This window comes from Nycticebus coucang, chromosome 11 (genome assembly GCF_027406575.1).
Source record: "Nycticebus coucang isolate mNycCou1 chromosome 11, mNycCou1.pri, whole genome shotgun sequence".
NCBI classification, from domain to species: Eukaryota; Metazoa; Chordata; class Mammalia; order Primates; family Lorisidae; genus Nycticebus; species Nycticebus coucang.
In genome coordinates, this window is record NC_069790.1 from 48,702,516 (window position 1) to 48,716,228 (window position 13,713).

Consider the following 13,713-nt stretch of genomic DNA (forward strand, 5'->3'; position numbering starts at 1 on the left):
TAAATTCTTTAAACACCAGATATATAGACAATTTTCAATTATATTGCTACTAGAGGGATAGCCCTGGAAAGACAAAATAATAAAAGGGAAAGAGATTTCAAAACCATAAATCAGCATCTTAGGAGAGAAGATAGAGCTGAGATACCAAACCCTGTGGGATGCTAGATCAAAACCACTGATTTGCAAATTTCAAAGTGTCACATATCACCAGAGAAGTTAATATATTAAAAACGAAGGAAATCGTTCTCAATGGCTTTCAGGAATCACAAAACTTTGATATGTCTCTTTAGAGTGAGAGAAAGAATATCAACTTTAGATATCTATATTTCTCTTGAGAAGAAGTAAATGTTCATGACATACCTAGAGAAGAATAAGATTATAACCTAATAAGTCATATAATGTTAATGGAGTTTTAGATATTTTGAACAAGAATTCAAACTACTAACAGTAATCTGATAGTATATGTATTTATTATTGTTATGTCTTCTTGTTGAATTCCTACACTTACAGTTATATAATGACCTTTTGTTTTTCTTTATCATTGTTGATTTAAAGTCAGTTTTATCTGATAGGAGAATGGCTACACTTCCTCTCTTTTAGTTTCCACTTGTGTGAAATATTTTTTCCCTTCCCTTCACCTTGAATCTGCGTGAGTCCTTGTGGTTTAGAAGTGTTTCGTGGAGATGACAGATTCTTAGGGGGTTTTTTGTTTGTCTTTTGGGCAGGGCATTCAAACTGTTAAAATTGAGAGATAGTATTGATATGCTTGTGTTCATCATGTTGGATATAACGTATGGCTATGTTTTCCCACTTGTTCTGTTGTTTTATATGAGTTATGAGCTTTAGCTTATAGGTGATTTTACACTGGTGGGAACTATGTACTGATCTATGTATAATGCAGTTCTGAGTATTTAATAGAGGGGAAATCTAGTCATGATAAATTCCCTCAGTGTTTGCATGTCTGGAAAAGTATTTCTGCATCATTTATGAAACTTAGTTTTACAGGATACAAAATTCTTGGTTGGCAGGAAGATGGGGCCAATTCCTTCTGGCTTGTAAGGTCTCCGCTGAGAAGTCTGTAGTTAGCCTGATTGTTTTTTCTTTCTAGGTTAATAGTTGCTTTTGTTTTTCTCTCTGTAATATTTTCTCTTTTCATTTTGACTTTGGCTGGGATGATTACTATGTGTCTTGGAGTTGTCCTATTTGCTGTGAATCTTCTTGGTGTTCAATTGCCATCTTGTATCTAGATGTCTAATTCTGGTAATATCATGTGTTCTTTAGAGAGCATATATTTGATTTTTGAATCCAATTGTCTTTAAAAAGAATGTTATATCCATTTATATGCAATAACTAATGTAATTGCACTTAAGAACTTCTTAATAATTGTTTCTCTTCACTCCATTTGGTCTTTTTTCTTATTTTCATCCTTTTCTGCCCTTTTAAAGAAGAAATCTAAATTTTTTATTTACTCCTTTTTATTTCTTCTTTTAGGTTTTTATTTTGTTGTTGTTGTTGTTATTACACACTTTTATATTATTTTTAGTGATTACCCTAGGGATAACCATATGCAAATCTGCCTTCACACAATTCTGCTAAAATTAGTACTTTTACCGCTTTTTTTATTTTTGCAGGTTTTGGCCAGGGCCAGGTTTGAACCCACTACCTCGAGTATCTGGGGCCAGCGCCCTATTCCTTGAGCCACAGGCACCACTCTACTTTTATCACTTTTAAACATCGTAAAAATCTTACATATTTTAACTCCATTTACACATCTCTTTATATTTGTACCATTTTACTCACATATTCTACATCTACAGGTCATAAACCCCAAATATATTTCTATTTTTGTGTTAAACTTCAATATCCTTTCATATTTACTTTATTCCTTTTCCCCTTATTTCTTCCTATAATTCTAAACATCCACCTGCAGTCATTTTCCTTTTGCGTGAAGAATCTCCTTTAGCATATTTTTTTTTAAATGTCTTAATGGCTTATTGCTGAATTCTTGTATTTCAAATACTTATATTTCTCAAATGTTACATTTTTAATATGCTTTTTAAAAAACTTTTGACAAAAGAAATAAGATAGTACAGATAAATCAAAGTCTTTTTTATTACACCATTCATTCTGAGAGACTATCATTATAATAATAAAATGCATGAAATATTTATTAAACAATTCGTGGCAGTAGTCGGATGTTCTATTCAGGCCTTCAACTGATTGAATGAGGCCCACCACATTAGGGAGAGCAATCTGTTTTATTCAGTTTACCAGAGAGAATAATGTTTGACTAAATATCCTTTAGCATATTTTATAGTCTGCTTCTTCAGGCAACAAATATTCTTTTATTTTATTTTATTTTATTTATTTTATTTTATTTATTTATTTTATTTTTTATCAGATTTTATTTATCTGAGAAATGTTTTATTTCACCTTTATTTTTTAAATAAATGTTTTTGTTTTTGAATAATTTTAGATTTATATAAAAGTTGAAAAGATGGCACTGAGACTTTCCATCTGGTGTTCACCTACATTCCTCTAATGTTAGCATTTTGTAATGATGGTTCTCTTCACCATAAAAACATTAACAGTAATATTAACTAAACTTCAGACTTTATGCATATTTTACCATATTTCCCACTAATGTCCTTTTTCATCCCATGATCCAATCTGAGATACTTCACAGCATCTACCATCTGAAGAATATTTTTTGCTGTGTATAAAATTCTATAGTGATAATTATTTTCCTTTCAGCTCCTTAAAGATATCATTCTGCTGTTTTGTGGATTCTACAGTTCCTTCTGAAAAATTACCCATAAGTCTTAACACTGCTCCTTTAAAGACAGTATGTGTCTATGTTGCTTCTGACTGATTTTAAGTCGTTTTTTCTCATATAATATATATTTTGATCAGAATTCCCTGAGCTTCTTGTGCCTGTGGATGGCTATCTCCCCTCAATTTTGGAAAATTCCCAGATGTTATGTCTACTGAGATGGCTTCTGCTCAATTCTTTCTATACTCTCCAAGCTTTTGTATGTTAGAATTTTTCTTTTGTCTTGTGTTTCTTGTATTCTGATTTGTTCTTTTCATTGTTTTTACTTTCTTTACTTCTGCTTAGTTTTTTATTGACCTGTCTTCAAATTCATAAACACTATCTTTCATTGCATCCTGTTTTCTGTTTAGCCACCCAAAGTATTCTTAATTTATGATCTTATATTTTTACTTCTAAATGTAAATTTTATTTTCTTTAACACATTCTAATTCCTTGCCAAAATACTCAGTTTTTTTATTAGTTTTCGTTCATTGTTTTTTAATTTTTTATTTATTTTTACAATTTTTGTGGTTTTATTTAAACACAAATAAAATGTGCACATGAGCTGTCTATTCATTTTCTTTGCAGCACAGCCTAACATTGGGATTGGTGACTCTGATGGTCAGCTGGGCTCCTCTTTTCACAATGGCTTTGCAGTTCTTGTAGGAAATGTGAACAATCTCTGCACAATAAGATTTGTTGCACATCAGCCCCACTCCTTGACATTGTGGACAAGTAACTTCTGGAAACCTCTGGGCAGCATATGTTTTGTTTTCTTCTTGCTCCCGAAACCAATGTTGGGCATCAAGATCTGGGCCTTGAATCTTCTCTGAACCCTGTTGTCAATACCTCTAGGTTTCCACCGGTTACGCTTAATTTTGACATACCAGTCTGACGGGTGCCAGTTAATATTCTTGGTTCTTCTTTTTGAAGATCTTCGCTTCACAGAGGGTCTGAGGGTGGCCATGATGCCAAATAGGAGATGGCTGCCACCACCATACATGGCACTGAGGAAGACAGCAGTCTTCTTAATATTTTAACATATGGCGTGTCCATAAAGTTCATGTGGAAGTTAAAATAGTTGACTATTTAAATTGCATATGAACTTTAGGGACACCCCGCATTTAAAATTTTATTGTAGATTCTTTGTTAGCTATGCTCATACATGGATTATTTGGAGGTCTGCTTATATTACCTATTTTTCTCCTGTTTATTAATCATATTCTCTTATTTTTTGGTCCTCATAATTGCATTGCATGTTAGACACTGCAAACAATAATTGTAGCACCTGTTTATAAATAGTTATTTCCCCCCACATAAAATTTATTGCTTTTTTTTCTTAGGTAGATAAGTTTAAAAGTTAATTATTAATATTGTACTTAAATTTCATAAATGATCTATGTGAGTCAGCTCTAGGTTGCAGTTTTAGAAGAAGGCAGTTTACCATTTTTTGAAAAATGTTTCTTGGGCTTGGGCATCCTGGACTTTTTCTTTACACCCTAGAAGGTCTCTGTCTCAAAATCTTGAAAAACTATCCTTTATGGATTTTGAGCTTAGCACTGTAGTTTCCTGCTTCAAGTATATATGAAATATATTGATGTGTTAGATATTTGATGGGGATACTGGCCATGTCAAACCCTCTCTTTCTAGCAGGACCTTGTCTCTAAGCATGAGGAAACAAAGTTACTTAACTCGGCCTTTTAAAGGGTAAACCCAGTCCCCAACCTTATATTCCTTGGGGAAAATGAACTGTCCTTTTGAGTTTCCACTGTATTCAACCAATCATACTAGACTGCACAATTATCAAAAGCTCTACTTTTTCTTTCAGTAGGATTTCTCTCTTTAGACTAAGGCCAGTCTTCTTCCTGAAACAAACAGAAAAATGCTTCTAGTGAAGAAAATACCTGCCAGTTATGAACCTAGGAAAGGGTCTTCAGTCTATGAAATTTTATTTCATCTATTCTCCTTATTTACTTAGTGATCCATTATATTTTAAAACAAATTTGCAATTTCTCTTGTATGCTTTTTAATTTGATACAGTGGGATTATGGGATTGTTACCTTCTTCCCATGATCAGTAGATTTATTACTTTACTTTTATAGGCAGAATTTTAATTCTATTATATTTATACAAAACACGTTTAGTTATTGGAGGCCTATGTTAAGGAAGAGAATTGCAAATAATCTTAGGAATAAGTCTTTTTCTTATAATGCTGAAAAAATTCTGAGAACAATGATACTCTAGAAATTGCAAAATCATTGGCGTTACCCACCCACCCATGTTTAAAGTGGCCAAGATGAGGCCGCTCTCCAAACATGCTCGTCAGAAAGCAATAGACACATTTATCCTGGCACTAGTTACATACACCTGGATGAAAATATGTCCCAATTTTCTCTGGACAGTTTTAACTTGTATCTACAATCATTTTGCCACTAAAGTCAGCACTTCCTTTACTCACAAACATATTCCATGTTAAATGATTAACTATTGGGTTCTACCTCAGTTTTACGTAAGGATATGAGGCATGCAGGAAGATAATGTCCTTATTTTTACTGTATCTTTTCTCTATGCATGTTTTTACATATCATTAGACCTTGTTGTCAACATACCAGTATGTCAGAGCTTCTGAACCATGGCCACGTTACAATATCATTACCAAAAACAGAGCAAAATAAATGACTCTTAACATTCTAAATAGTCCTTAATAATCTACACGAGCAGCTTCAGAATTTTTTCTTTTCTGAATCTTATGTTCATCTGTTTGTAGTTTTAAGAAAAGTACTCCCCCAAATCCACTATTAATATAACCTTACATCAGCTTTGATAAAATTTAGTTCAATTCCATTAATTTTTTTTTCCATTTCAGCATAAATGTTTATTGTTTTAAGCACTCAGATACGTACTTTATTTCTTTAAATGTAATATAACACATATTTGAAAAACAGAGCCAGAAAACAACTTTGGAATTCTTACAATTTTAAAGGTAGCATATAAAAATATGTTGCTTCTAATTCTCCATGGAGTGAAGCTTGGAAATGAGGCTGCATTATTTGAAGATGACAAAATTTTGACCCCCAAACATGCATGGTACATTGGAGAAAATCTTGTTGGTTAAATCACTTGAGCCATCAAGTTTTTCATAAAGCATCTTGATATGCTTTTGACTGATGCCATCTGTTATCTACTGAAAAATTGTTTTAGTTTAGAAAGTATTCATCAAATTATAGGTGACATATTTTCTTGAGAATATAACTAGACCATCTGGTACTATAAAAATGTGTTTCTAAAAAATACTGCCATCCTATCTCAGCAATACCATCCGTATTTTTCAGAAGCTCTTTTTGTTACACTCCAAAAACAGAAATACATGATATTTTTGGATCCTGGCTAAAGAAGCAAAGAAAAACATTTACAAAGAGGTTTTTCTAAGCAACATGATATTTTACAGCTATTCACTAAAAAAAAAAAGTAGGTGTCTGGAAGAATGCAGTGTGGAGAAGAAAAGAAGAAGGAATATCCTGAATAGAAACCACCAAAACAAAGAGCTTCAGAAAATCCTCCCAGCACATATAATATACTGAGCTCCTCTTTGCAGAAGAGCTCAGTATATTAACCTATTTGTAGTCAGGAGAACTAAATTTCCAGTTTACAGACATACTCACACTGCTATTACTATCCTATGGTTTCTACTCAGTGTTGTAAAAAGTTATTTCTTTTTCTAGGGGTGCTTTTCAATTTATTAAAAGAGTAGACAAAAACCTAAGAATATAATCTCACTTCTGATTTTCTATTTGATTTCAGTAAACTTGCCAAAGGCCAAATATTCTTCAACTATAAAATGGGCCAGTTTCTTACCAGAACGAGGTTTCTTTTTTTGATACTGTGAACTACAGTAATGCTTCTCAAGCGTTCACACTGGACATCTCACCAGTTCTTCCAAATGGTGGTAAGCCATTGTGAAAGAAAGAAGCTATCCAATTTTCCTAGAAAGGATATTCATATATTTTACATTACTTACCATTTATTCATTTTAAAATGAGTATTAACTGAGCACTTACTATGTAGCCAGCACTACTAAACCTTGAGGCTCTAATAATGAACCAAAATAGTCATGATTCTTGTCTATAGGGAGCTTAAATTCTAGTAAGCGAGAGAAGCATTATTTAAATAATCAAACGTAAAACTGCAAGTGAAATAAAACTCATGGAGAGTTAAGGAGGAGGGAGTCTTATACTGCATAATAAGGAGCTAGGTCCTGGTAAGTGTCTGTGGGGCGTGATATGAGATATGCAGTGTGAATAGGTGTTAACTCCCTAAAAGAGTAGGGGGAATAGTAACCCCACACTTGACTTAGACAGAACCTTTAGTGTAATATAACTCACAATTTATATCTGGGAAAGAATTAGCTTTCCTAATAAAACACTAAGCAATGTTCTGATAGATTTTATTTGGCTTTAGAACTTTTCCAGAAACTCGTAAGTAAGTTGACTGTCAGGTAACCTTGAACTGATGTTGCTTTGTCCTTGTGACTGGTCTATTCATGATTATTGAATCATGTGAAGGTTTCCTTATAAACATCACTACTGAGAGAAATATCTGAATTGCCTGCTACGAAAGTTTTCAATTACAGCAAAATTGTAATCAATTGTTGACTTAAACTCATAATTATTGCCAGAAAAGTTTTTATAGCAGTGTTGAAGGACCCATCAAGATTAGATTTTCTTGCAAGGATCCGCCAGAATGGAGGGGTCAAAAAGCAGCCCAAGAACAGTGTTGACATCTTTTGTGTTGCCCTGACCTTCTAGTACCTGAGCTTCCCCTGGAAGTTTTTACTAAGATGTGAAAAACTGTGAATGAATGAATGAAATTCCATTCATTCTCAGAATGTTCATATGTCAAAGCCCAATGGTCATTATGTTAGTTTTCTATTGCGAACATAACAAACTATCAAAATTAGCATTTAGAAACAACACAAAATTATTTCATGACTTTTTCGATCAGAAGTCCAGGAGTAGTGTAACTGATCTGATTCCTCTGCTTAGAATCTCACAAAACAAAAACCAAGGTGTCAGCCAGGCTTCCTTCCTTTCTGGAGGGTCCAAGATCGAATCTTCTTCTACACTCTTTCGGGTAGCTGGCCAAATTCAGTTCATCATAGTTATGGGACTGAGGTGATCATTTTCTTGCTAACTGCCACTGGAAGCGTCTTGATTCTTCACTCCTGCTCACACACCCCTTCAATTCTGTTGCTCCCTGCATCTTGAAACCAGCAACAGTACATGGAGCCTTTCTCACACTTTAAATTTCCCTAAGTGTTCTTTCAACCACATCTCTTCTATGTCCAGTCAGAGAAAGTTCTCTCTACCTTTAAGAGTTCAAACAATTGTATCATCCAGGCAATCCAGAATAATCTTTGCATGTAGCATAACATATTCACAAGTTCCATGCTTAGGGGTGTGGTCATCTTTGGGAGGGGAGGCTATTTTTCATCTGTTTTAAAAGATGTTTGCTTTTGAGGCATCTCTCCAAGGAGACAGCTTAGAGAAATAGTTTGGGTCCACTTTTACTATCTATCAGTGACCTCCTTCAATGGCGATTTTAAAGGGTGGTAGGGATATCAGATTTCCCCAGGAAAAGGAACTAGAAATGGTGGTACTTTATGGTTCTGGTCAATGTTTTATGTTGAGGAATTCTAGAAATGTTTGAGAAATTCATGACTATATACATATTATTTTCTGCCTGTAGGGTTTGTTTTTGGACACATTTGCATCTACTTTTTGGCTAGAATATAATATTTGATTCAGAATCATGTTTGCCCATGAATTTAAGAAGACTGCTTACAGGCCTTTGTGCTTATGCTCAGTGGGAGTCTCTGGGAACCTTGTAGATAGATACTCAGCTGCCCGTTTGCTGACAGCGGCAGTTCTCAAACTTTTGTTCTGAGGATTCCTTTATGTTCTGAAAAATCGCTGAGGACCTCAGACAGCTGTTTTATTTTTAACATATTGCAAATCAAAACTCAGAAAAATTTTAATATTTATTAATTATTTAGAAAACAACTTTGTATTAACATAAATAGCATATTTCTGTCAATCAAATTTTTCAGAAAAATGTAGTTAGGGAGAAGCGTATGCATTGTTTCACTTTTCTGAAAAACTCTTTAATGTTTGACTTAATATTAGAGAGCTGTATTCTCATACCTATTTCTGCATTCCATTTTCATGTGTCTCTAAAGCTGCGGTACCAATGGCACCAGGCTGCACAGCAGGAGGTGAATGCTGGGCAAGCATTTGAAGTTTCACCTGTATTTATAGCCACTGCCCATTACTCACAACACTGCTCAGCTCTGCTTCCAGCCAGATCAGCAGCAGCATTAGATTCTCACAGGAATGTGAACCCTACTGTGCACTGTACAGTGAGGGATCTAGGTTACAAGCTCCTTACGAAAATCTACCATCTGCTGATGTGAGGTGGCCCTGAGGCGGTGATGCTAACACTGAGGAGAGGCTGCAAATATGCATCATTAGCAGAGGGGTGTGACTGCACAGAGACTGTAATACATCAACTGCTTCCCGATTCATATCAAAATCCTATCAGTGAGTGGCGAGTGACAATTAAACTGCGTCAGGTGACAGGCGTTGTAATGTCAAGTGAGCATCTTACTTAAATCCTACAGCTGCCTCTGGTGGCAGGCTTTAAGTCAGAATCCAACACCTATTTCACACATGGCCTCCTATTATTTTAGTTACCACTTCCATTTGCATTTCTTTCCTTCACTATGCACTTGTCTTGGTCACAGTTTTTGTAAACCCACAACTAACCCTAGGAAAAATGAGTGAAAAACAAATGTCGCTGGAGAGCCATGAAGGGGGAAGACCCAATGATGACACAGTAGGAGACTCTAGGAACGCCAACAAAATGAAAGCTGCATTTAAAAGAAAATACCTAGAGTCCTACTTAAATTATGGATTCATTCCAACAGGTGATTCATATTCCCCAAGCTTGCTTTGTACAGTATATGACAAGTGTTCATATGAACACATATATGATATGTGTTCAAGTCAGTATTCAAAGCCACCCTGAAATTATGGTAGTAATGAGTGAACAGTGGGATTTTTGACACGGTTCCAACATTAGCAGAGATTTTTAAAGAGACTGTGCCAAGGTCTTCTCCCAACTGGTGCACAATCACGTACCTCAGCTTTCAAGAGTCTGAACATTACTTCCCAGACACAAAAGACGCCTAACTGGGAAAGAATGGATCCGCAACCATCTGTGAATGAGCCAGGTGAATCAACTTTGTCTGTGCTAGAAGAAGATCCGCTGCCTGAGATCACAAGTGATGGTGGTCTTAAAAGTATGTTTGAGATGATTTCAAATCTCCATTATGTTCTGGATTTAAGTCAAGGCAGAACATCTTGAGATTGCCCCCAAAGCATGGAAAAGTCTGCTTCCATTTCCAACATCTTATCATTGCTAAGCAGGGTTTTCCACAGTGACAGAAGGCCCCCAAATGAGGTTACAAATTAGGATGGACAAAAGCACCAGACTTTGGGTGTCACTGTCTCTCCTATCACCCCCACCCCCCACCCCATGACACTGTCTAGTTGCAGGAAAACAAGCACGGGGCTCCCACCAATTCTTCATTATGATTAGCTGTATAATTATTTCATTATATATTGCAATGTAATAATAACAGAAATAAAGTGCACAATAAACACAATGTGCTTGAATCTTCCCAGAGCCATTTCTGCCTCGCTCCCCTACCACCACCACCAAGTTTATGGAAAAATTGTCTTCCATGAAACCAGTCCCTGGTGCCAAAAAGATTGAGGGCTGCTGCTCTAAAGGACTTTAGTGGAACCAGGTGGTGGCTCATGCCTGTGATCCAAGCACTTTGGGAGGCTGATGCAGGTGGATTGCTTGAGCTCAGGAGTTCAAGACCAACCTGAGAAAGAGTGAGGCTCATCTCTACTGAAAATAGGAAGAAAGAAAAAAGAACTAGCCAGTTCTCACAGGTGTCTGAAGTTCCAGCTACTTGGGAGGTTGAGACAAGAGAATCACTTGAGCCCAAGACTTTGAGGTTGCTGTGAGCTGTGACCTCATGGCACTCTATCCCTGGCAACAGAGTGACACTCTGTCTAAAAGAAAAAGAAAAAGAAAACTTTAGTGGGCCACTTAGGGAAATTTGAATAATATCCTTGAATTAGATAGCAGTATTGTACTGGCGTTAATTTCTTGCTTTTGATAATTGTGCTATGGTTATATAAATGCATGTCCTACTTTAGAGTAAGTGTGCACTAAAGAGTGTAAGTCCTCATCTTATTTTCAACTGCTTCAAAAGATACTATGCTCAGGTATGTGTTCAGATATAGAAAGAATAATAATATAATTAAAACTAAATGTTAACATCTGTGGCATGTATGTGACAGGTATATGAAGATTCTTTCATATAGTTTTTACAGCTTTTCTGCAAGTCCTGAAATAATTTTAAAATAAAAGGATTTAAAAAGTAAAATCAATTTTAAAATTACTATTTAAAATAAAGTCTTGAAGTTATATTGCCTCATGAACCAAAATATAAAAACCTGGAGAAGCAGTAGTAAATTACCGAGTCTGGCCATATCAGTTGTTTTCAGAGCCTTCTGGTATCATAGATTCTAAAATAATGAAAGCAGCATTTTAGCTGCTCCTTATTAATGGACTGAATTCTGAAATTGGAAGCTTAGTGAAAAGCTGAAGTTAATAATCAAACAATCACTCTGGAGGAGATGAAGGCTACATCAGAATACTGTCAACATAATAGCTGGGAAGACAATAAGAAATCTGCAAAATAAGCATTGGTTTGAGAAATGTAACAGCTCAGAAAATCCATGTAATTAGGAAGATCCAAGAGATGTCTGAATTGATCTAAATTCATTTCAAAATCCCCAATACATTCCCAGTCTCTTACATTCACCTCTGTATCTTCAAAGGAATAGATCATTGGAAACGTGGATGCTTAAACACAATCAATAATCCCTACATTAATGTTGTTTAGAAAATTTTTTCACGTTTATTGCTCACAAAAAATTGTTTCCCTTACAGAAAGAGGGCAAGTCTCCAAAGAGGAAGCAACTGAAATTCAGTTTAATGGATAGCATCTTATTGAGATTTTACCATTATTCAGAGAAAATATTTTCAGTATATAAATATTTTAATTATTGATAAGTAAATATTTTATAAATGTTTATGGAAATTATAGTGTTTAACACTGCTAACTATGGTAAATACTTAGACAAATTAAATATTATCATAGTATGGGAGAAAATGCAAATAACAATTTGGTTCTTCTATGACTTTATTTTATTTTATTTTATTTTGGCCAGGACTGGGTTTGAACCTGCCACCTCCGGCATATGGGGCCGGTGCCCTACCCCTTTGAGCCACAGGCGCCACCCTCTTGTATGACTTTAAATCATATTCTGATTTATATTCTGACAGGGAACCTAATTAATTGGTCATAACTTTTATTTGCTCTATAGATCAGATAAGTAATTATTAATTAACTGAAATTTTAAGATTGCAGAGATATAAGTATGTCTATAGAGTTATATTAGGTTAAAATAATATACACCTTTAAACATTGTTCTTATAAACATCAAGCACTACAAATTACCAAAACCCACAGAGTTACCTTTATGTGATTAAAATTTTAGGGATAAGTGTTTAATATGAGTAAATTTATTGTTCTTTAATGTCAACTTAAATTGTATTCTAAGACCCTTAATTAACTTTAACACTTGAGACTTAATTAACTTTAAGACCTAAGGCTTGGAACTGTTTAAGTAATTAAAACAAATAGAAACCTTTCATTGCAACGGCGCATGTAGCACTTGGAAAATAAGGACATTACCAACAGCATCAAATAAAAAGACTTGGCAACCACACAATTTTTTACTTGCACACTCTTTTTTATTCATAAACACATTTATTCTTCCTAATACTCATTCTAAAAGGATAAAATTAGTAGAGTGAAAATATTACCTTAAAACATGCTTATTACATCTTAAGCTTAATTACTTAAGCTTAAGTAATGTTATATAATATTGTATAATATATGTCTCTAGAATATAAACATTTGGAAGTACTAAGATTAAATTTTCTTAAAGCTATGTATAATAGAAAAGTGAGCATGGGTAGGTTTACATAGAAAAATGGTTTTTAAGTGTGCAGCCTGTTTTCAATATGAGGCTGTATAAAACTATTTTTGTTTGCTTCATAATCTATCTGGATGACATAAGAGTTTTTGCCTAACTGCTGCATATATATATTATTTAAAAGATGTATTGACTTTTGAGATGCTTAGTATGTTTCATAACGGCAAATAATACCCAAACAAACAGAAAAATAAGAAATTTCTCACTACTATAAAACTAATATTTCTATAGGCGTTAAAAGGTATTATCCACTCTGGTTAATGGCACAGCCAACGCTGTGGCTACTTCTTGTCTTGAAGCACCTGTAATTTTATACAAAACTATTATTAATGTTGCTCTTCTCCAGGACAAGACCCCAAATACAGAATACTAAAACTGATAATTTTTTTTTTTTTAAGTCAAAATCATCTTTGGTACCCCCTTGAAGCACAGACTCCTTATGTATATGTGGCCCTTTGAAGAGAGGGATACTAAAAATAAGTCAAGATATATATGCTTCATATTTTCTTAATTAGATGCAAAAGAGACTCCCAGTCAAACCTACATTAGTTTCATTCAGGGAAAGTATTCTGGATATAAATATAATTTAGTGATTATATGTAACCTTTCAGTTGGATAGTCATATATTCATGTTCATAAAGAGAGGCAAACAAAGTGATACCCAACAAATTGACTTCTAAAAATATGTCACTCCTAGTTTGA

General features: G+C 34.4%; 1 pseudogene; it reads right to left on the reverse strand.

Annotated features, from left to right (window-relative positions):
* Nucleotides 1–3,381: 3,381 nt before the first annotated feature.
* Nucleotides 3,382–3,779, reverse strand: LOC128560433 (60S ribosomal protein L32-like; annotated as a pseudogene).
* Nucleotides 3,780–13,713: the final 9,934 nt, after the last annotated feature.